At 39.0% G+C, this 23,400-nt stretch overlaps 1 long non-coding RNA gene across 1 annotated transcript in view; it reads right to left on the bottom strand.

Moving 5' to 3' along the window:
• Positions 1–746: 746 nt before the first annotated feature.
• The window catches only part of LOC109025927 (uncharacterized), a 234,895-nt gene continuing 212,241 nt past the window's right edge, over positions 747–23,400 (bottom strand). Inside the window, exons 8-11 of the long non-coding RNA XR_008677808.1 lie at positions 22,420–22,540; positions 11,629–11,826; positions 8,078–8,966; positions 747–1,807 (exon numbers count right to left, since the gene is read on the bottom strand). This is a non-coding gene — a long non-coding RNA (uncharacterized lncRNA). The remainder of the gene's footprint in view (positions 1,808–8,077; positions 8,967–11,628; positions 11,827–22,419; positions 22,541–23,400) is intronic.

The following is a 23,400-nucleotide window of genomic DNA, read 5'->3' as shown; positions in this document are numbered from 1 at the left end:
TATGGACTGGGTTAAATAGACCCGTTTCAATTAAGAAATGTCTTGGAGGTGTAAATGAACACACGATTGAACAGGCAAGCAACCGCACAGGCACTGCATAGGAAATGCCCCTACCTCACACCTTTATTTCAGTGCACTCCTTCATTAATGCTGTGATGCCCATTTCTAATGCTTGGCTGTAGCCAGAAATGAGAAGCATATTCACCAGCCTTGTAAAGCCAAAAATGAATAACAATAATGTAAAAAACCTGGCCATGATGATCTTTCACTTAAAATAAATACTAGCAAAAGAAGTGCTTTCCTTTAAAATATCCAAAGAAGGTATTTATTCACCCAGCATTTATCAAAATGACAAACAATGTAAAGAGACTCTTTTTAAGATGTGTATTACTGGGACAATACTCTGATTTAGTGTGGCCTCTGGGGTTTAGGAATCTGCCTTGTTAACAAATGCCCCCAGGTGACTCTGATCCAGGTAATCTTTGATTACCGGTTTGAGAAATCCCATCTTCTTAAATGCTTCAGGAGGGAAAGTTATGTTAGCTTTCAGGCTTAATTTTCTAGAATATTTTCTTGCTTTTTAGACATCAGCCTAGTTCAATTACTCCACAAAGATAGAACTCCATGGAAACTTACCCCAAAATAAATGAAAATGAAGGACAGAGTATAAAATATTTTTTTTGGAAAATTATGCCCAGTTTTCTTTTGGTCTGCCATCTGATATCTTTTAGATCTCATTCTTTTTTAAGATCTCCAAATTAGCATTTCTTTAAAATATTTCAAAGCATTTGATTTAAGGGAGTTCTCTGAGATAAAATTTTTTTAATGCTTTTATTGTTTTCAAGTGTTAGAGAACCTGAAAATAACTTCGATTCTACAGAAATGTTCTAAATTTATTTCTATTTTTCCACATTCATTAGCAGGTGATCTCTGCACAAAGCTCATGAGAAAGGAAATACTTATGCTAATGTTTGTATATTATACTGAACACAATAACGTTTACATGCTTACATTTCCACTGTATTTTTGAGCAAATATATGAAAAAATAACAATTGTAATGATAGTAGAATGGTAGTGGCAATAATTAATATTTTTGGAGCAATTACTGCATTCAAGGCATAGTGTTAATTACTTTATATGCACTGTCTAAGGTATTTGTCTTACCAAACTCATAAGGAAGGTACAGCTTTATTTTAACTTATGGGGAGAAAACTAAGACTTACAGAAGTTAAGTAACTTGCCCATGGTCATGGAGATTGTAAATGATGCAGCAGGGACATGAACCCTCAGGCCACCTGCCTCAAACACCCTTGCTTTTAACCACTCTGTGGTCCATGGGTCAGCAGTAAAATAATTGTCAATGCAGTTAAACTCTGGTACTGTATTTACAGTATTAAACAAAATGCCTTCAGCTGCTAAAGCCTGCTAGATACAGTTCAGGATTTTCATGCCACCCTAACATTGATCACTCATGCAACATCCCAAATGACATTTTAGAAACTATTGCACATAGTTATCCTTAATAAATATATTTTCAAAATTTTTTATGAACAAAATATTTAACCAGTGGGGATGAGGCAAATCTCTCTCTTTCTTGGCTTCTCACTAGCTCAGGTGCCTCCTAGTTGACAACACTGAGGTCATTGCCTTGGAACAGAAAGACAATTTGTGGAAGAGGCAGTCACTGGGAAGGCTTCACATTCTCCACCCCAAATAAATTTCCTCTTTCTTCAAGCTGAGTAGTGAAGGCAAAGTCCTCTCATTTCATATTGGAGGCAAATCTTAAAATTCAAACACTGAAGAGTCCTAAAATAAAAAGACTTAATTAAGGAACTATCAGATCCTCCCTAGGAATAGGCTTCAATGTGTAGGAGTGAGCAGAATGTGACTGGATGGCAGTGGGGGAAAATTAGATGAAAGAGTATGGAAACAGAACAACCTCACCTAGTTCACTAGGTACCTAGGTAACCTTTGGTTGACCTCTCAGAGCATATTCAGGCATGTTACCTCCATAAAGGTATTCAAGACTTGTATAGTGTCAACTCTGTCCCTTGGGCTTTGTCAACTGTAAATGAAATTGACATGTGTTTCCGTACAGCTTGTGTTTAGATGTTTCCTCAGTTTGGTAGGAGTGTTTTTTTAATCACAATATGAATGTCTTTTATGTAAGCTACAACTCAATTAATTCCTAGTTCAATTAAGGATGAAGATGAGTTTGTCTTCTACTTCTTTTTTGTCAAATGACAACTATATAAGGAAGAAATACATTTTTCTTTCTACCCAGACTACTGGACTAGCAGAACATTTAAATTATCTTATCTCATTTTCCTAGTACCACTATCTTTCTTCTTCTAACAATCTCAATAAAATGTCTCTAACTGCTCTGTGCTAACTGTATCAGTTTTTCCTGAGTTCTTTGAAATTATTTTTAGAAATTTGGGTGGGTATATGTATATACACATGTGTTTGTATGTGTGTATATAATTTTCACATAAATGCAGTCAGGTGACGAGGCAAGTCCATGTGTAAAGTAAAATATGTGAGACAAATGGAAAATAGTTATTTGGATAGATATGTGTCTAGAAGTTACCATGGAGATTTTCTGAATTCATTACAACATAATGGGCAAGCAGAGATTTAGGCTGGCATATGGATAGAGGCACTTACTAGCTAATAGAATTCCTTCATGTTTCTTCATTGTATCTAAGAACATGTACTATTTGGTATAATTTAGAATTTATAAATGATTGCCAAGTAATTGTTATTTCATATTTGTATATCAAAATGCAGTGGTGGTGGTAATAATTTGGGGCAAATCTTTTAACTTTGTCCTTAACCATTACTTTCTCATCACTGGTTGTAATATGAATGATCAGAGTTTGTGAAGATGGTAATTTTTCTTGAAAGATTATAGTTTTATCAAGGTAACAATAAAGAAAAGGCTCTCTGTATGTCTGAAGATTTTTTCTCCCTTGTAGCTAATTTGTAACTTTCCTATTAAGCTGTGGCATTTTGTGCCTCAGAGAAGAATGAGAGTACTGATATTTGGATGGTTTCATTTGCTATCATTTCATACAAATTGAACTCATTTTCACCATCTCTGAAGAATATTCTTTTAATGTGTGTGTTATACTTTTACTTGTATCACAGTTCAAAAGAGATGCCTTTGGACCTACAGAGTAAATCTAAAATACAGCCTTGTGTTCATTCTTATTATCACTGTGTGTTTGTAGGTGATTGGGTAGCTGGAGGGATACACAATTTGAGTAAGTTTTATTCACTACAATCTAACTAATTAAGGTTTAATCTTTTCAGTAATGTGATATGTGTGGCTCAGAATGACGTCAGTCTTGTCCTTGAAGACTGCTGTGCTGTAATCTCTAGAACCCTGGATCTACTCTGAGATCTATTCCAATCCATAGCCGAGTCCTAGCCAAGAACAGGTATTTCTAAAGCTGCCGATACAGGGGTTCCCACAAGATTGCAGCAGCCCATCTCTTGCTCATGACTTGGCTGAATTTCCTGTTGAACTGAGTATTGCTCATTCTTTCACAGGGTCATCTCTCTCCTCCAACCAGTACCATGGTCACTCATGCATCTGCCAATAGCTGAGGTCCTATTATTTTGCCATTGTTAATTCAAACTTGTTCAAACCTATCGAACATGCAGAGGCAGATGTTTTAGTCCGTTTGTGCTGCTATAACAAAATACCTAAGACTGGGTGATTTAGGAAGAACAGAAATCTATTTTCTCACAGTTGTAGAGACTGGGAAGTTCAAGATCAAGGTACTAGTAGGTTATCTGGTGAGAACTGCTCTCTGCTTTCAAGATGGCACCTTGTTCTTGCATCCTTCAGAGGGGAGGAATGCTGTGTCCTCACAAAGTGAAAGGCAGAAGGGTAAGCCAGCCCAGTTCTGTCCGAAGCCTCTTTCATAAAGGCCTTAATTCCATTAATAAGAGGAGGAGCCCTCATGACCTAATCACCTCTTAAAGGTCCCACTTCTTAATACCATTATACTGACCACTAAGTTTTAACACATGTATTTTGGAAGGGACATATTCAAACCATAGCAGAAGGTATGGTGGTAGAGATGGGGAATGAGTTAAAAGAGCACAAAACTCTTGAGCCAGAATTCAAACTATTTAATTTAAGTCTCCAATGGCCACCAAAATTCTTTTTTCTCTTGCCCTTTTGCTTTGGAAAATGCATTTCCTTTCTCTCTGCCATTATCACAACACTCATCGCACACTCAAGTATGGATATGTTACCACAGTCAGTAGCAGAGTTCCTTGCTGATAGAAGGCAAGTTGAGATGCAACAAAAGAATTGGTGCCATTCTTAAAGGTTTGTGAAATAAGAGCCGAAGGGATTAATGTATATTGGCTAATGACATAAAATTCCAAGCATATCTACTCAATAAGTTCTAAATAAATATTGTTCAAGATCAAATCATTTGTTCAAAATGAAAGATTAAATTCATTTAAAAATCTATTCTTTGAGAAGTCATTATTTGAGAAAAACCTGCTAGACTAGAATAGGAATGTCACAGAGCTTCATAAAGTGTTATTTAAAAATGTACTGAAATATGTAACAACATGTATCTAGCAAAAGACATGACGGCTCCATTTGGTTACAACTGTGTATGCAAATGTGTGTGTGTCTCTGTGTCAGATGTGATATGGGTAAGGGAAGGTGGTGAGAAAAACTACAGTTTTCTCCCCTAATCTTTGATATAAACTTTTATACTTCTGTAAGGGAGGGCTTCTTATATATATAATTATTTGAAAATATGAACAAAATACTATAGGAGAAAGAACCTAGGACTTAGAATCATCAGAGTTGGTTTCAAATTCTACCTACCTCTACCATATTTCATAGGGATCTCATACCTTAAACTTTAGTCTTTTTGAAAGTGACAATAAAAAACTGTGTCACAGGATTATAGTGAGGATCAGAAGAGATGATCTATGCATAAATCCCTAATAAATGTTCTTGTGCTTTTATTGTTACTATCATAAATATTGGTTGTTTTCATCATGAATATCACTTTGATTTTCTCAATCAGATTCTGATGGGTTGTAATGTTTTATGAAATTATGAATACATCTTTCTATGAAGAACTGCCCGAGACTGGGTAATTTATACAGGGAAGAGGTTTAATTAACTCACAGTTCCGCGTTGCTGGGGAGGCCTTAGGAAAAGTACAATCATGGCGGAAGGCAAAGGAGAAGCAGGCACCTTCTTCACAGGGCGGCAGGACAGAGTGAGTACATGCAGGGGAAATGCCAGATGCTTATAAAACCATCAGCTCTCGTGAGACTCATGCACTATCACCAGAACAGCATGGGGGAACTGCCCCCATGATCCAACTACCTCCACCTGGTTCCACACTTGACAAGTGGGGATCATAATTCAAGATGATATTTTGGGTGGGGACACAGCCAAATCATAGCAACCCACTCCCCAACTCTACCTCCATGTCTTCTGCTGTGGCTTCAATGTGTCCCCTCCAAAATACATGTATACTTTTTCTCACCACCTTCCCTTACTGACATCACATCTGACATGAGATGCACATATATTTGCGTAACAACTGTAGCCAAATGGAGCATGTATTAGTCCATTTTCATGCTGCTGATAAACCCAAGACTGGGTAATTTATAAACAAAAAAGAGGTTTAAGGAACTCACAGTTCCACATGGCTGGGGCGGCCTCACAATAATGGTGGAAGGCAAAAGGCATGTCTTATATGGCATCAGGCAAGAGAGTGTGAGAGCCAAGTGAAAGGGGAAACCCTTTATAAAACCATCAGATCTTGTGAGACTTATTCACTACCATGAGAACAGTATGAGGGAAACTGCCCCCATGATTCCATTTATCTCCCACCAGGTCCCTTCCACAAAGTGTGGGAATTATGGGAACTACAATTCAAGATGAGATTTGGGTGGGGACACAGCCAAACCATATCAGAGCCTTTATGTCTTTTGTTACAGTTACATGTTGTTACATATTTTAGTACATGTATTTTTTATAACCCTTTATGAAGTTCTGTGGCATTCCTATTCTAATCTAACAAGTATACATGTATATGTGTGTATATATATATATAAAATTTGATGTTGAGATATAAATGTTTATCATTAAAATTAGTTTGACCTTAGAAAGGAGCTTATCATCTTTTTAATAATGAAAGGGAGAAATAAAGGCTTGTAGGGAAAGAAGGGAGGAAATAGGGAAAATGAAGAAAAGAAATGGGAAGGAAGGAAGCGACTCGTTAACCATATGCCAATACAAGGTGCAGGAGACTTTTAAATATGTTCTCAACAATCTGAAAGGTCATAATTTTATCTCTTGTGACTTGAAGAATCTAAAATTAAGAAAGGTCATCTGCCCATGTCAAAGCCTAAATTAAGCTCCATCTGGCTCATCCCAGATGTCCTATTTGTCTTCGTGTCCCTGCAGTAGCTAGCACACTGGGGACAGTAAGTAAAAACACAAGGGAATTAAGAGCTCTTTGAAGGAAAGGAAGAAGTCAAGCTTTCCTCTTTACCCCCACGATATTATATAAAATGTTGAAGGAACTTCACCAAGTCCTCTCCCATATTACACTTCAGACATTTTAAGATAATGAAATAGAAGGCTTTCATCCCTGGGGGTTTTCAATGGTTGATTTTCCACTTCACCTTCCTTTCTAACCCCCTTCATCTCCTCATTCTGCAATCAACTTTTAACTTAGGTGGCTTCAAGTAACAGGTAGTGGTTGCTAGGATACTGTCACCAGCCTCAGAAATCCTGAATATGAACAGCAAATTTATTTCTATAGCTCTCATTTTTAGCCATTTTAGCATGTTGTGTTATATCAATATATGAAACACATGAGTCTACATTACTTAATTCAAAGTGAGGCACCTTACATACATTGTTAGGTATAAAAATTTATATATAGGTTATATATAGGTGGCCGGGCACAGTGACTCACGATTGTAATCCCAGCACTTTGGGAGGCTGAGGCAGGTGGATCACAAGGTCAGGAGATCGAGACCATCCTGGCTAACACAGTGAAACCCCATCTTTACTAAAAATACAAAAAATTAGCTGGGCGTGGTGGCGTACACCTGTAGCCCCAGCTACTAGGGAGGCTGAGGCAGGAGAATCACTTGAACCTGGGAGGCAGAGGTTGCAGTGAGCCGAGATGACGCCACTGCACTCCAGCCTGGGCAACAGAGCGAGACTCTGTCTCAAAAAAAAAAAAAAAAATATATATATATATATATATATACATACACACATATATATGTAATGAAGTTCCAAATGGTCTTATTCTGTGTATCTCCAAATGCACTCATTGTTAGAGTCTGGGAGTGAAGCAGCAGATGGATGAGATGCATTCATACTTATAAAAATGAAGCTGAGAGGAAGTGCAGGGGACAAACTTAACCTTTCAATGAATAAGTTAGAGGAGGAAAAATTTTGCTTGTTAGGGGAGACAATATATTATAATGCCCTGGGGATATTGATTGGATATCAGTGGTGACAGTATAGTCTAAATTCACTATGTTCACGGAGGTTGGTGGTAGTGAGGTAATACTACATTTAAAAAGTAAGTAAAAATAACAACAACACTAACATGGAGTAATGGAAGACAACTGCAAGACTGTAATCTTCATAGGGAGAGACTGTATCTGCATGTCTACCACTATATCCCCAGTGTCATGCATTGGACCAAAGCCTTAGAAAGTGCTCATTGTTATCTGATGAATGAATGAGTGCATGGATAAAAGCTGAGAAGCAACAGCATGATTTTATCCATGATGGAAACAGATTCCTTCCCCCAATCAGGACAGCAACTTCCTGAGGTTTATGCAACTAGAACCACACCAAGGAAGGAAATACCAACATTCAGAAAGGCAGTCAAGGGGTGATAGAAAAACACTAAGCATGCTGAATATGTAGCAGCTGGAGAGCCATATGGGGGCAAAGAGGAAAATTATAATGGCTCTCCAAGAACATGTGCAAAGCCTCAAAAGAATTCTATCATCACAAGAAAGGGACCTGGGGCTAGGGTCCAGAATTACCTTGATGGGGCCCAAGGCCTATGGCTCTTCCTAGGGAGAAGTATAAACACCGTATCTTTCATCTTTCAGGCTTGTGTGTCCTGGGAAACAAGTACATACATGTTTAATTCAGTTAAAAATTACTTCCAATTGGCAGATGTTAGGATATTAGCTTCAGCACAGAAAAGTGGTGTTAAAATATTCACTAAATACATCAATATGTTAAACCGTCTGTGGGCTTTAAAACTGTATTGTGTATTCCATTATGGAAATATACATGTGATATGTTAGGTGAGGAAAGTAAAAACACAAAACCGCGTGCACACACTGTGTCTACAGCTATGTTAAAATGTACAGTTATAGGATTTTAGGGAGAGAGACCAGATGATCATTGATAGAGATGCAAATACTTGGTATTTTAGTGTTTACTGAATATTTTTCCTGTAAATTTCTCTGTAGTAAACTTCATTATGTAGAAAGAGGTTGTTCCATCTAATCAGTCATAGCATGCATTAAATGATATTTCCAGATGGGGATGGACTGTCTGTCACTCCCACTCTAACACAGAAGGACCATAATGTAGCTTATACAGCCTATAACGGGGTTCTGTAGGACTCTATCACTGAAAATAAAATGATTTGCCAGCAGGCGTACAGACTGAGGAAAACAGCATTAATAAACTTTAAAATGAGTTTCCCTAGATGAGTTTTATTGTCTTCCTATTTAGGTTATATTAAGTCAGCTGTCAACCAGACACTGAAGTTCAATTTTCCAACATTATTAATTAGGTAGACCATTTCATAATAATATTTTCTTGCATTTCATTCAGGTCTCAGTGAATTTCACATTGTTCTCCTGCTGGTCATTTTGTTCTTAATAAAAGAATGAAGAAAGCTCCCGAGCTTCTAGTCTGGAAAGAAAATGAAAGGGGTACAATAGAAATACAATTAGCAGTGATACTTTCCATATTTCGTCACTTTTCTGTAAACAGATGTTTTGTTAGCTGGCCAGTCTACAAGTGCATGAGTCACATGAGGAGCAGCATTACTGAAATCCTTTATGGCAAATAAAAACCAGCTCTTGTCTTGCAAAGACTCCTTCAGAAGCCTCACACGTTCAAGGTCTTACAGCATTTTTTATCCCTTCCCTACTTCTTGGCCCCATAGTCTTGAACACCCCTCTCATCTTTATTCCCCCTCAGGGGATTCAGAGTACAGAGAAGAATTTTGGTAGAATTTTAGGAATTGGGTCAATGGAGTTTGTGTCTAGAAACTTCATGTTTTGACATACTGAGGGTATCTATACTTTTGACAGATATTTTCTACCTGAGATTTAGTGGACAAGAGGGCATAACATTTTTTTTTTTTTTTTTTTGAGACGGAGTCTCACTCTGTCGCCCAGCCTGGAGCACAGTGGTGTGATCTCAGCTTACTGCAACATCTGCCTCCCGGGTTCAAGAGATTCTCCTGCTTCAGCCTCCTGAGTAGCTGGGACTACAGGTGCGCATCAACACGCCCAGCTAATTTTTGTATTTTTAGTAGAGACGGAGTTTCACCATGTTGGTGAGGTTGGTCTCGATCTCTTGACCTTGTGATCTGCTGAGAGTGTAACAATTTATAGACACTTGACACTGTTAGATTCAGCTTCACTCATAAGTTGTCTGACCAACCATTTTGGACAAGAGACTCTGAGTTTGGAACACAAAAACAAGATAAAGAGGAGAGGTCCTGTCTTCTTTTTTTTTTCTCATGATTGAAGATGTGCATGGGGGTTGGCGGTTGAGGAGTGGTCAGAGAGGTGTCAAAGAAAGAGTGGAGGTAGAGAGGAATGCCGGGAAATCTCAGCTCAGGATGATTAGTGTCACTTGATCTCAGAATACCTGTCTTTCAGTAGGACATAGGTTGGTGACATGGTTTGGGTCTGTGTTCTCACTCAAACCTCATCTCAAATTGTAAACCCCATGTGTCGAGGGAGGAACCTGGTGGGAGGGAGGCGATTGGATCATGAGGGTGGTTTCCCCCATGCTGTTCTCGTGATACTGAGGGAGTTCTCATGAGATCTGATGGTTTAAAAATGGCAGTTTTGCCCACATCTCTCTCTCTTGCGCCACCATGTAAGACATGCCTTTCTTCCCCTTCACCTCCTGCCATGATTGTAGGTTTCCTGAGGCCTCTCTAGCCATGCAGAACTGTGAGTAAATTAAATGACTTTTGTTTGTAAATTACCCAATCTCAGGTGGTATCTTTACAGCAGTGTGAAAACGGACTAAGGTTCGGAAAATGCAAATTAAGTCAAAGCTGTCCTCAGCCCAACCCCCTGTGACTCCAGGGCAACTGTAAGTCCTGCTTCAAGTGGAACCACATCCAACTTGACGTTTTAAAATCCTTTCTGTTTTGGCAAGAATTAGAAAGTTTTATGGACTCACTCCAAAGTCATAGCCCTACAATTTTTACTTCTTCCAAGGCTTTGGGGGGACCCTCTCCAAAGAATAACTCTACTCATTGAACTTTCTCACTAAACATTCAGTCCTCCAAACTTTTGCTTGGTGTTTTCAAGTTTATCTCATTAAATGACTGCATTGCTGATGCCTGAACCACTTGCCACTGTAGATCAGACCCAGCTTTATTACCACTTCACAAGTGTCATATCAAGAGAACTCTCCAGCCCTCTCAGCAGACTGATCAAATCATGTGATACAAGTTTCCAGGCTGGCCTTCTTTATGGCTGTGTGGGGGAAAAGATTATTCAAGAATTGCCTGAGGAGTTCAAGCTGTTCACAAGCCATTACCAAGGGATGAGGGCCCATAAAGATCTGTAAAAAGGAAATCCCATTGTTAGAACAGAAGGCCAGTGTTGCATCTTATTGGCTACCCCCATCCAACGCATTCAGGCCTGATTAGCAAAGAGGCTTTGGCTAGGAGCTACAGTGCCTTGGAATTGATTTTGCAATTAAACAACCTCGGCAGTACTCAGCACAGCACGTGCCTGATTATTTAGGCTCAGTTCAAGTGAAATTACCAAAACCATGATCAATAATCCATATTGGACTTATGTTGGACCATTGAGGAGAAAATACTTTTCAATTTTGACAGATTTCCTCAAAATAGCTTGCAGTGTTCACTGTTTTTCTTCAAACCTTCTTCCATCTGCAGCCATCACAGCTCTGTGGCAAAGACTACATTCACCTCCACTGAGCTTAGGGAATTAGTTACCAAGATTCTTATCCAATCTGTCTCATCATCATATCTCACTGTCCACAGACACATGGTGTAGCTACATTCATGGAGCATCACACCAAGGAACCTATCTAATTTTACAAACAACTCTTTCCTCACTCCACCTCCAATGTCCCTACTTTTTTACAACTCTACTCTCCACCTTAACCAGATGATCCCTAGTATGGGTCTTCATGTTCCCTACTGTATCTTCAATCCAAGTTTCACAGCGTCAAAAGCAAATATGTATATATCAAAAGCAAATATGTATACATCAAAAGCAAATGCTTTGACATAAAATAACATTAAGAAATTCTTATAATTTCAATGTTTTTATTATTATTCTATTACACTTACCTCCAATTTGTTGTCAGAGGGTTTAACTTAAATTCACAGTCACTTTGTAAAGTTGTAACATTTTTCTATGGCTGATAAAAGAGAAGCCTTTGAGTTGTGGTTATTATTATTTTCCTTTATGTAGCTTACAAGCTATGACAAATTGGTAATGACTGTCTGGATTGCTGAGATATGAAGAATTCAGAGGACATTTCCAATCTGGGAGAAAGAATTCCAGGAAAGATTGTGATGTCTATTGTTGGCTCAAAGGGAGAACTTTGAGTACACATGCCACATATTTACCATTTTTACCTTAAATTTCTCACAAATAATTAGTCTTAAATGTTTTATTCAATAATACAATATTATTACAAGAATCTAGATGAGAAGTGAGCAAACTATAACCTGTGGGCCAATTCCAGACACTCTATGTTTTTGTAAATAAAATTTTATTGAATGTAGTCAATCACATTTATTTGCATGTTAGCGATGTTGAATGTTGAAAAGTTGTGATAGAGAGTGTAGAGCCCACAAAGTGTAAAATATTTGCTATCTGGACATTCACAGAAAAAATTCTACCTCCTGATCTAGATCTAACCTCAACGTACTGCTTGATTTCTTTCTCCACAGACCTAATAGTTTAGGCCACTTAATTCGTTGTTGCTGGTTCAACCCCACTTGGTCTTTGTTCAAATGAACTTAATTAAAAAGCTCAGGTATCTGAGGATCAGTTTAACTTCATGACCTAGGGAGACCTTATCTCCTACACTGTAATAATGGGTAGCTGTCCATTTTCTGTAACTCAGTTGCCATTTGGTATTCTAGTTCCCACACGTGTGGAGAATTAACAGATGCCCCCTACCACACACACTGCCCTTCTATTTCGATCTTTCAGATCCCCATCGCCTATCTGAAATCCAAAAGGCCATCCTTCACAATTATAATGATTACCAACTACTCCTGCATATAAAATCACCTCAAAACCCTATGGCTTCAAACAACAATCAACAATTAGAATACACGTGTCCGTGGGGCAGCTACTCTGGACTGGGCTTATTATAAGTCTGCGGGTCAACCAGGGACTCTGCTTCAGGCTGAACTTTTGCTGGTGCAGTTTAATTGGGCAGCTCTGCTCCACCTTTCTTTCATCATCCTCCTGCTAAAGGATAGGCTACTCCAGGCACATTCTTGTCCTGGCGATGTTCTAAGTCCAAAAGGGAAAGCTCAACCGCACAAATGATTTTCAAGTCTCTGCTTGCTCATGTCTGCTAACATTGCCCCAAACAAGCGCGAGGCCAAGCCCAGAGTCAAGGGGTAGAAACAAAGCCCTATTTGTAGATGGATGTCTACAAAGTTACCTGGCAAAGGGCACAGAAAGAAACCATTAATGCAATTCACAAATATGCTCTCAGAAGAATCCAATAACCTGTCTGTCAGGTGACCATCTCTAATATCTCTATCAAACTGATCCAGAGCTAAACAAAACCGTCAGCATATATAGTATAGGAAACAAAGGCAGGGTGCCATGCCAACTCTCTTGATGCCAAATTCCAAAGCATGCATGAGAATAGGGAGAAAAAAGAATTACATCTTAACCTAAATTCCAGCATCAGCAATAATATTCTGAAACACACGAGTCTTTTAGAAGCTGCTCTTCCATGTGAAGCCCACCTGCCCAGAAGTAAGAGCCACACCCTTATCTCACAGTACATATAAGTGGGATGATGACAGTAAGCCATCTGGTAGAGTGGGTGATACCGCATCAATAGATGCAGTCAAAAACTGCTAGGTTTTGTGAATTTTTATCTTGAGATAATTGTAGATTCACATGCAGTGTAAGATATAATATAGAGAGATACTGTATACTCCTCACCCACTTTACCCTAACGGTAAACTCTTTTAACATTGCAGTATAATATCACAACCAGAACACTGACATTGACACAATTCACCAACCTTATTCAGATTTTACTAGTTTTATGTGCATTCTCGTATGTGTGTGTGTATTTTTATGCATTTTTATCACACGTGTAGCTCTGTGTAACCATTACCATGATTAAGATGGCGAGATTCATAACAGTTCCATCAAGCATCTATTTTTTACTAGTTGAAGGCCAGTGAATTCTGTATAGGAGCCCAGAATCCCCTTCATTGTAGGATTTTTCAATAGTCTCAAACATATGGTTCATGTCATGCAGTCATAGCCTCTGTCAGACACAGGATATTTGTCTCTTTTTAAACAGGTAATTGCCTGTTAAATGAGTCACGTAACTACTCTCCTCTCAAGTGACCATGGAGTGCTTATTCAGTGTGTATCCTCTTACAAATCTAATAAGAGCTGTGTAAAATGAATTAAAAAGTGTTTCACTGAAATGCTATCTCAAGGAAACCCAGCTCTGTCCATTATATTTGAAGCCGTGAAAGAATCTGAAACACATTGATGAGTGAGACCCATTTAGATATTTTCTAAAATGAGATTGCTTCAGATTTGCTATTACTGATCTCATCAGAAATGATTCTTTGGCCATACTTGTTGTCTTGGCTCTGAAAGGCCAATTAATGAATTTCTAAAACAAATGACTTGGATCCTGGATTCTTACAGAGATTTCATAAATGAAAGATGTGACAGTGAGCTTTAAAAGCACAGAATTTCACAGAACTCATTACCAGGGAAGGTGCTATGTGTCTTTCCTCAGACTCTCCTTCTGATTTTTCTTTTTTTTTTTTTTTGAGACAGAGTCTTGCTCTGTTGGACCGGAGTGCAGTGGTGCGATCCTGGCTCACTGCAGCCTCCACCTCCTGGGTTCAAGTGATTCTCCTGACTCAGCCTCCCAAGTAGCTGGGAATGCAGGAGTGCGCCATCACACCCAGCCTAAAAATACTTGTATTTTTAGTAGAGACAGGGTTTCACCATGTTGGCCAGGATGGTCTCGATCTCTAGACCTCGTGATCTACCCCCCTCAGCCTCCCAAAATGCTGGGATTACAGGCGTGAGCCACCGTGCCCAGCCTCTCCTTCTGATTTTTGTGTGTAAAGATGCCAGAACAATGTTGTCCTGACAAGAAGCATTTATGAATCTGAAGCTGTATGCCCATCTAACATGTGTTGTATCAGGACTTAGAGGAACGTACAAAACCCACATCTCCATACACTGCAGCCTACTGTGCTGGATATAATCATAGAATGGTAAATCCTGGAGGACTTTCTATTCAAGGGGTTTACAATATTTTTAACATTAGAACTTTCTGCTAAAATGTATCCTTTTAAAATACATTTTAAAGGTTATACATGGACATAGTCCAAAGAATCAAAGAGTTCTACAAGACTTGACTTGGTGTAAAAAGTAGCAGACTGACTTAGAATTAAACATTCTTGAGTTGGCTAAGTCCCCAGTTTCTCATTTCTTTTTGCTCTTGTATTGTTCTTCGCTCTCTTGGCCTGTCTCTTGGTCTGTTCTCTTATGCCTTATATTACAAAATCAAACAATCAAACCTTTCTTGTCATTTCTGCAAGGTTCTGGAAAGAAGTAGAAAAATAATTATGTTTATACTGCTATCATTTACCAAAAAGCATATGTAACCTTCTGAATCCCTAAATCCCAAAGACTCTCTCCTTATCAGGCATTCATCTCATCCCTTCAGAAGCCACTTGAGTCATCTCTTACCAAAGTTTTGAAAGCTCCTTGAAGTGTTGGTTGAAAAAAATAATACATCATCTAATCTCAGCTTCATTTTGTAGATAAGCAAACTAAGACGCAAGTAAAATAAGAGTAGACAGATTTATACTGTGAACCACACCTTCTCTTCTTACCAGGTGCTCTTCCTATCATACCACATTGCCTTCACTTAAGGCAGAAAACAATGAAATTACTGGAAACATTATGACAGTGGTCTAGACAATCTAGCCATTCATCACTTATTCTTTCATTCAACAAATTTGAACACCTGCTCTGCACCAGGGGTTATTATATTTGGCACTGAAGACAAAGTAACAAATATAACAAGCATGACCTTTTCTTTACTCAGGTCTACATTTAAAGATGCAGAGGTCACTATCTGGGAGTTTGCAGGCTAGATTTGGCTAGCAGATGTGCTTTATTTTGCCTATCCATCATTTTATAAAAAATAAAAATAAATTTATTGCCAATATTCACAAGTTGAGAATATCATATTAAAGGCAATCTGGAAATCTGTCTTCTCTTGAAGAATGATAATGATCTGGAAAGACTGGGCCTTTAGTTTCTACTTGACATTAGTGTGAGATGTAGCAGTCCCTTTAGACTGAGCATGCTCCCCTCGTGTAGCCCAGATCCCACCAGTACCTTTCCTTCCTTTATATTATCTGCCTTGCCCCTGTAGAAACTGGAATTTGTCACTTTTTTTCTAGTGGTTTTCAAATCCTTCTCTATGGAATCAGGAGTTCTGATGAGGGCCTCAGCTGGTCAGATACAGAAGGGGTTCTGTTTTGAGAGCCCCCAGCTAAATGGAGGTGACCAACAACCCTCCCCTATCAGAAAACGAAGGGACCTGGACATGAGTGTGGAAGTATGCCTTTCACGGAAACTTTTGGACCTGGTGGACAGCCTAATGCCTCATTTTTCAACCCGTGAAAGGAGGTCCCTCACACGGGAAACTTGTTTATACTGGAAGATGCCCTTGTAGCTCTTGTATGACCCATGTGCAACTGCCTGACCATTGCTCTGGCAATAAGGACTGTCCCAGTCACGTGATGCAGGAATGAAGAGTCAGAGAGAGAGAGAGAGAGTGAGTGAGTGCACAGATTGTGGCAACTAGCAGTATATATAAGGGAATAGGGTGCATGTCACTTTAAGTTCATGGGCAAAGATTAGGTTGGTGCAAAAGTAATTGCGGTTTTTTTTTTTGGCACCAATTTAAAAATAAACACCTGAATGGTCCCTTTAAAGGAAGTTTCTGGGAAACGAGATGAAAGAGATGCCTCTAAGTTTTTATCTCTGGCTATAGGCTTGAGCCATCTGGGTGTAGTGTAGAACTGGAAACTGTGAAGGGTGACTGAGCCCTTATGGCATGAAAAAGCTAAACTTGTATTGAAAATAGATGTCCCAGCACTTTGGGAGGCTGAGGTGTGTGGATCATAAGGTCAGGAGTTCAAGACCAGCCTGGCCAAGATGGTGAAACCCTGTCTCTACAAAAAATAGAAAAATTAGCTGGGTGTCTATAATCCCAGCTACTCAGGAGGCTTAGGTAGGAGAATCGCTTGAACCTGGGAGGCAGATGTTGCAGTGAGCGGAGATCATGCCACTGCACTCCAGTCTGGGTAACAGAGCAAGACTCCATCAAAAAAAAAAGAAAAAGAAAGAGAAAGAAAGAGAAAGAGAGAAAGAAAGAAAGAAAGAGAAAGAGAAAGAAAGAAAGAAAGAAAGAAAGAAAGAAAGAAAGAAAGAAAGAAAGAAAGAAAGAAAAGAAAGAAAGAAAAAGAAAGAAAGAAAGAAAGAGAGAAAGAAAGAAAATAGATGTCAAGACAACATAAAATTATAAGAATTCACTAGAGGTTCCTAACTCAGGTCTAACGGATTCTAACAGAAAGGCCCTGCTAGGCTCTTCCCTATTTTACATATTAGGCATCCATTTAAGGATTCTCTTTCACTACTGTATTCTGCTGAGGGGAAAAACAATTGAGTCCTGCTGTCTTGTAGGTGTTTTAGTAGGTAGTGTCAACGGTAATTGCTGTAGAGATAGGAAAGAAACCAAACTCCAGTATTTGATTCAGGCTTTAAGGAGGGAATAGGGCCAGAACTAACCCAAGGGTAGGCCTGATAGAAGGCAAACATTTAAGATGGAGAAAAATAACCTTCGTCTTTACTAAGCAGCAAAAGGAACCAGCTGCTCTTCTCAGAAGGAAATGTGATACAAACATAGGCTACCTCGTGTAGTGTCAAATATGTTAATAATGTATACAGAAATGGTTTCTAATCGTGAAGATATTTTTCAAAGCATGAGAACAAGAAGATTAAGAAAAACCCACAAATTGAACTTATCATTGTCAGCTAGATAGGTGGACTCTCAAATACTTTTTCCGAATAACTGTTCTGTTTATACATAAACACAATAAAATGGGAGCTCATTTTCTAAGGAGTTTGGTGAAAGGGTGTGTGTATCTGGAGAAGAGATTATGACTTTATTTAAATGAAACACACACACTCAATAAAGATCAAGGAAGATGTGGCTGATTTTAATTAAGATAAATTGTACCTAGTGCACTCTCACTACTAGTACGCAGCCACTCCTGTTCAAAGAAATACAATATAATTTGTATTTTTATATTTTAGAAAATCAGGCTTCTCAAATATTTTAAAGATGAGGAGCCACTTAGTTGAATATTGCATTAAAATGTAAATATTATTTTCCAGCTTTTCTACTTTTAGCATTTAAATTGCCAGGTCTCACATAGAGACAATTGCTTATCCCATTATAAGCTTGATTTTTAAATACTGAGATCTGCCTACATAGCAGTTTGTCTTTTTAATTCTTTTCTTCATTACTTCCAGGGCATAGCATAGAATTATAAAAGGTTTTAAATCACTGCTTACTCAAAAAGCCCATAATCACAAGACATCTTCTTCTACCTCTTCTACCTATGTAGCAATAGAAAAACACACTGAGGTTCTCTTTCATGGATTCACATATTTTTACAGTGATATCTGCATGTTAAAATTTACAGAAAGTTCACATGGAGGTGCTCACTTGAAACTACAAACTTCCAAGCTAAAAAGAGTATCTTCATTTAAAAAATGTCAAAACTAATTTTTCCAGGGACTAAATGACTTGTACAAGGTTGTATGGATCTTAGAGAGACCTGGGTTCATTCGTTGGCTCTGATTTGGGGCCCTAACTTCCCTCAAGTGTTAAATAGGTACTGAGAGTGTAGCAACCACATAGGGGTGTTAAAAAGACAAAATGAGATAAATTAAGGAAAGGCTTAGCATAGAAATGGTACCTAGCAGGGGCTTAATAAATGCTCCTTACAAGTAGTAAAAGGATTTCAACTTGATTACCAAGCACTGCGTCTAATTGCCTCTCCTGCTTCCTATCCTTTGATGTTGCAAACGTGTTAAAGAATCCGGGAATGTGTTCAGATTGAACATGGCCCAACATTGCAGTCACTCATGCCTTGTGGCTTACTGAGTTAGCCAGGGAAGTGATGGTGACAAACCAGAGCTACAGGATCGTTGGGGCACATACTCTGGTTGACTTCACGCAAGTTCTTCAAAACTTTGTTCATTTGCGAGGAAACATAGAATAATAAAAACACAGATTACAGGCTCATAAACGGTCGTCTTACAAAAATCCACTGCATGTTTGAGTTCCTTCAACACTAATTCTGGTGGTTGTGCATTTTGTGTATGGTCCCTTCCAGAGATGGGAAGCTCCTGCTCCCTGGGCAGTTGACTCCCACACAGATGGTTCTGACAATGGAAAGACGCTCATTAAATGGGAGGAAATTCTATCACAAAGTCCACTTGTGCTGGTTGGAATAAATTAAATTCCTCTTTCTAAAGACATTCTTTCGAAATGTGAAAACAGTTCCACTGACTCATTGTTGAATGATAGCCAAGTAATTCAACAATTTCTCTTTAGACTTGGAAAAAGAAGAGCCTGACATTCCTGGCCAGTTTTCTCTGAATGCCGACTAGTGTATCCTTATTATTTGTTTAATATAATTTTAACTTTTACTTTAGAATAAGGGGGGCACATGTGAAAGTTTGTTACAAAGGTATATTGTATGATGTTGAGGTTTGGGATATAACTGAACCTGTCAGCCAGGTAGTGAGCATAGTACCCAATAGTTTTTACACCCTTGCTCCCTCCCTCCCTTCCCACTCCAGTAGTCCCCAGTGTCATTGTTGCCATCATTATGTCCATGAGTACCCAATATTTAGCTCACACTTATAAGTGAAAACATGTGATATTTAGTTTTCTATTCCTGGGTCAATTTGTTTAAGATAATGGCCTCCAGATGCATCTGGTTTGCTGCAAAAAAACATGATTTTGTTCTTTTTTATGGCTGCATATATTCCACAGTGTATATGACTTTTTTTAATCCAGTCTACTACTGATGAGCACCGAGGTTGATTCCATGTCTCTGCTATTGTGAATAGTGCTGCAATGAACATATGAGTGCATGTGTCTTTTGGTAAAATGTTTCATTTTCTTTTAAATATGTACCCAGTAATGAGATTGCTGGGTTGAATGGTAGTTCTTTTTAAAGTTCCCTGAGAAATCTCCAAACTACTTTCCACAGTAGCTGAACTAATTTACACTCCCACCAACAGTGTATAAGCATTCCTTTTTCTCCACAGCCTCACCAGCATCTGTTGTTATTTGACTTTTTAATAGTAGCCATTCTGACTGGTGTGAGATGGTATCTCATTGTGGTTTCAGTTTGCATTTTTCTCATTATTACTAACATAGGAAACATCATTCTGGATTATCAGCCTTGGGAAAGAATTTATAACTAAGTCCTCAAAAGCAATTGCAACAAAAACAAAAATTGACAAGTGGGACCTAATTAAACTAAAGAGCTTCTGCACAGCAAAAGGAGCTATCAACAGAATAAACAGTCTACAGGATGGGAGAAAATATTTGCAAACAATGCATCTGACAAAGGTCTAACATCCAGAATCTATAAGGAACTTGACAAGAATAAACAAATAGCCCCATGAAAAAGTGGACAAAAGACATGAACAGACACTTCTTCAAAGAAAAGACATACAAGTGGTCAAGCTTGCTATTTTTTATAGTTCATGCTCCAAACGGAGAACAGACCCATTAGTGTGATATAAAGTACATCTTCTTTGTGCTTAGTTCTATGCTTTGATCAAGGCAGCCTGTTAGTGACTATTCTTGACTCCCATTATGCTTACATAAGGCAACTCACATGTGTAAGGCAACTGTCTTTCTCTTTTTTTGAAGTACTGGACAACACTCCTGGGTGACATCTCTAATCCTTTACTCACATTATGAAAATTGAGAGATATAAAGGATCATAGATACTAAGTACTCCAAAGGTAGCAAACTAGCCCACAAACCCAGTTGATCTGGTATACACAGATTTGGCATGCATGATGTCTTAAAGACAAATTGAAGCCCATTTTCAAGAGCTGCATACATTGGCACCTTTAGCAGAGCAGTAAGAAGACTTGTGATCCTGAATGACCACAATCACCCGGAGCTGTCTCTGCTATCTATTTAGACTAAGCATGCTTGTTCCAGGTGCTCACAACTGACCCCCTTCACTGACTTCCATTACCTGCCTGCTCCCTGAATGAGTTAGCAGACCCACAGCGGTTTCAAGGATATGCATCTGATTTCCCTCTACCTCCTCAACTTTTCTCTCATTCGCAGCCTGCCTTCACTTCTAGTTTCACTTACCTACCTAAAGGCGCTCTACAAGATCGCTGAAACTCCATCTATAAGTGCTGATGACTCTACATTTGGCCATTCTCTCAAACTCCAGAATAGTCCTTCCAGTTGTCCCTCTTTCCCCAGCCATTTCTGTGCTTGTCTTTTCTGTGTGTGTGTCTACCTTTCCACATTCGTGTCTTACCCAGCTCATCCAGAACAGTTCCTCTGGTATCTGCTCTGTCCTGCCATCTGTGTCTGGACTTTGTATATCTTCTCCTTCGTTGTCCAGAATGATCTAGTTTTGCCTCTGCCCTCGTCATTTCTGTGATTGTAGCTGTGCTCTGTATTTTCTCCCTTACAGGACAGAAGTTCCAACTTTCTTCTATTTTCCTCCATATCGCTCACATCCTCTTTCAATACTAGCTCCTGTTTCTGTTCTCTAACCCACTGGTTTTCAAGTGAGGTTCCCAGACCAGCATTAGCACCAGCTGGAAACTTGTTAAAACTACAAGTCCTTGGGCCCCACCCCAGACTTACTGAATCGGAAACTCCAGGGATGGAGCTAAGCCATCTCAATGTGATAAGCCTCCCTAACGATTTTGATTCCTGAGTTTGAGAAGCACTGCGCTCCACCCCAGCAGTTCTCAGCTTTCCTTGACATCTGAATCTCCTGAGAAGGTTTTTAAAATACTCATGTCTGGGCACCACCCAAAAACAATTAACTCAATTTCTCTGGGGGTGGGCCCAATTAGGGATATAGTTGTAGAAGCACTGCAGGTAATTCTAATGTAGAATCAGGGTTGTTTCTAGCCTGCCAAAATGTTTCCTTTTTGCAGCCTTGACTTGGTCCCTCTGTCTGTAAAGCTCTGCCTCCACTCCACAGGTCTTGTTTTCTCTTCATTGCCATCAACTAAGAAAAGCCTTCCCTGGCCATCCTAACTCTAAGCATCCTCCCCACCCCAGACACTTTCTGTCACTTTATCCTGTATTATTGTCTTACTTGTACTAATCTCTAATATTTGAAAAATCATTCATTTACTTACTGGCTCTACTAGAAAATGAACTGCAGGGGACCAATGACTGTTCCTTTCAAGGCTGCATCCTAGCTCCCTAGAACAATGCCAGCACACGTAGCAGCTCGGGATATATTTGTTGCGTGAAAGAACAAACAACACACACACAAACACCCCAACACCACATGCTGTTTATTCCAAACCCTGTGCTTTCAATGCTGTAGTTTTCTTTGACTAAAATTTTGTTCTTTTCTTTGCATCATCTTTTATTTTATAATTAGCAGCATTCCCAAAAAGGTCTAGAAGATTTGCTTCAATTCTTTATCCACAATAAATTCTTCGTTTCCTAACATCATGTATGATGTTGTAACTATTTAATGTTTCACTTCTTTAAAAAATGTGCAGTGGATACTCACCTCGGACGTGAGTGGCAGAAGCATACAGACCAAGCTTTAGGTCTCTTTCTGTTCGCTTCGTGGTGTGGATGAAATGTGCTGCTGGGGACACGGGGGTAGATAACTTTCTGAAGTGAATTGACTTGAGGAAAGGAAAAAAGCTTTCAGTCAATAGTTTTAAATGCCAAGGGACCATTGAAGAGAGAGCAAGAATAAAAACAGATACAGGAAAGAGCATATCGTTCAATAGAGAGATTGAATCTTTAAAAACAAAAAACAAGCGCTGGGGTGTCTAATGCATGTCCATGTATTGGGAATACCTTGGTGGCTGCTATTTCCAGTTGGTCCCTCTTACTATGTCAGCACTTTTGAAGACCTAGGTCCGGACAGAAATTCACCTGTACCCCTTAGGCATCCCTTCCCTTTCTCTCTTAAACTGTATAGAAGACTGAAACTAGCATTCACATCAAGGAAAGCTGGAACACCACAGGCAGCCATTGATTGCAAGTAAGCTGCTACAGAAACTCCCCTTTTATGATGCTACATTATCTCTATGAGAGCAATCAGAGCGATCAGCTGGAAATCCCTCAACACTGAGAAGGAACTGACTGGCTCACACACTGCTTCTCCTTGAAATAGCTTGCTGGGAGACCAGTAGGGCTCTTCAGCACAAATCAACATCCTAAAGGATTGATCTGTTCCTCCCTAGGAGGGAATGCCTGCTGACTGCGGCTGGACAAAGCCAGAGAGGGGACAAAGCCTTTAAATGATGATTAATACATTGGGATTAGGATACATTTGTCTTGTATCAGTCCAGGCAGTGTCTTCATTTTCATAACTTAGGATTCCTGATAAACCAGAGGTTAAATTACTTAGACATATTTACTCTTAGTCACACATTTTTATGCTTGAAGATCTAGGCTTGGCCTGACAAAGCTATGATGAGGCTTAAAACCATTTTACCTCTCTTCACTCCAACTTCTTTCTACAATCTGGACATTC

The sequence above is a fragment of the Gorilla gorilla genome, chromosome 11, assembly GCF_029281585.2.
Source record: "Gorilla gorilla gorilla isolate KB3781 chromosome 11, NHGRI_mGorGor1-v2.1_pri, whole genome shotgun sequence".
Taxonomy (NCBI): domain Eukaryota; kingdom Metazoa; phylum Chordata; class Mammalia; order Primates; family Hominidae; genus Gorilla; species Gorilla gorilla.
The sequence above is the reverse complement of the archived record's forward strand: the minus strand, read 5'-3'. Positions and strand labels throughout refer to the sequence as shown.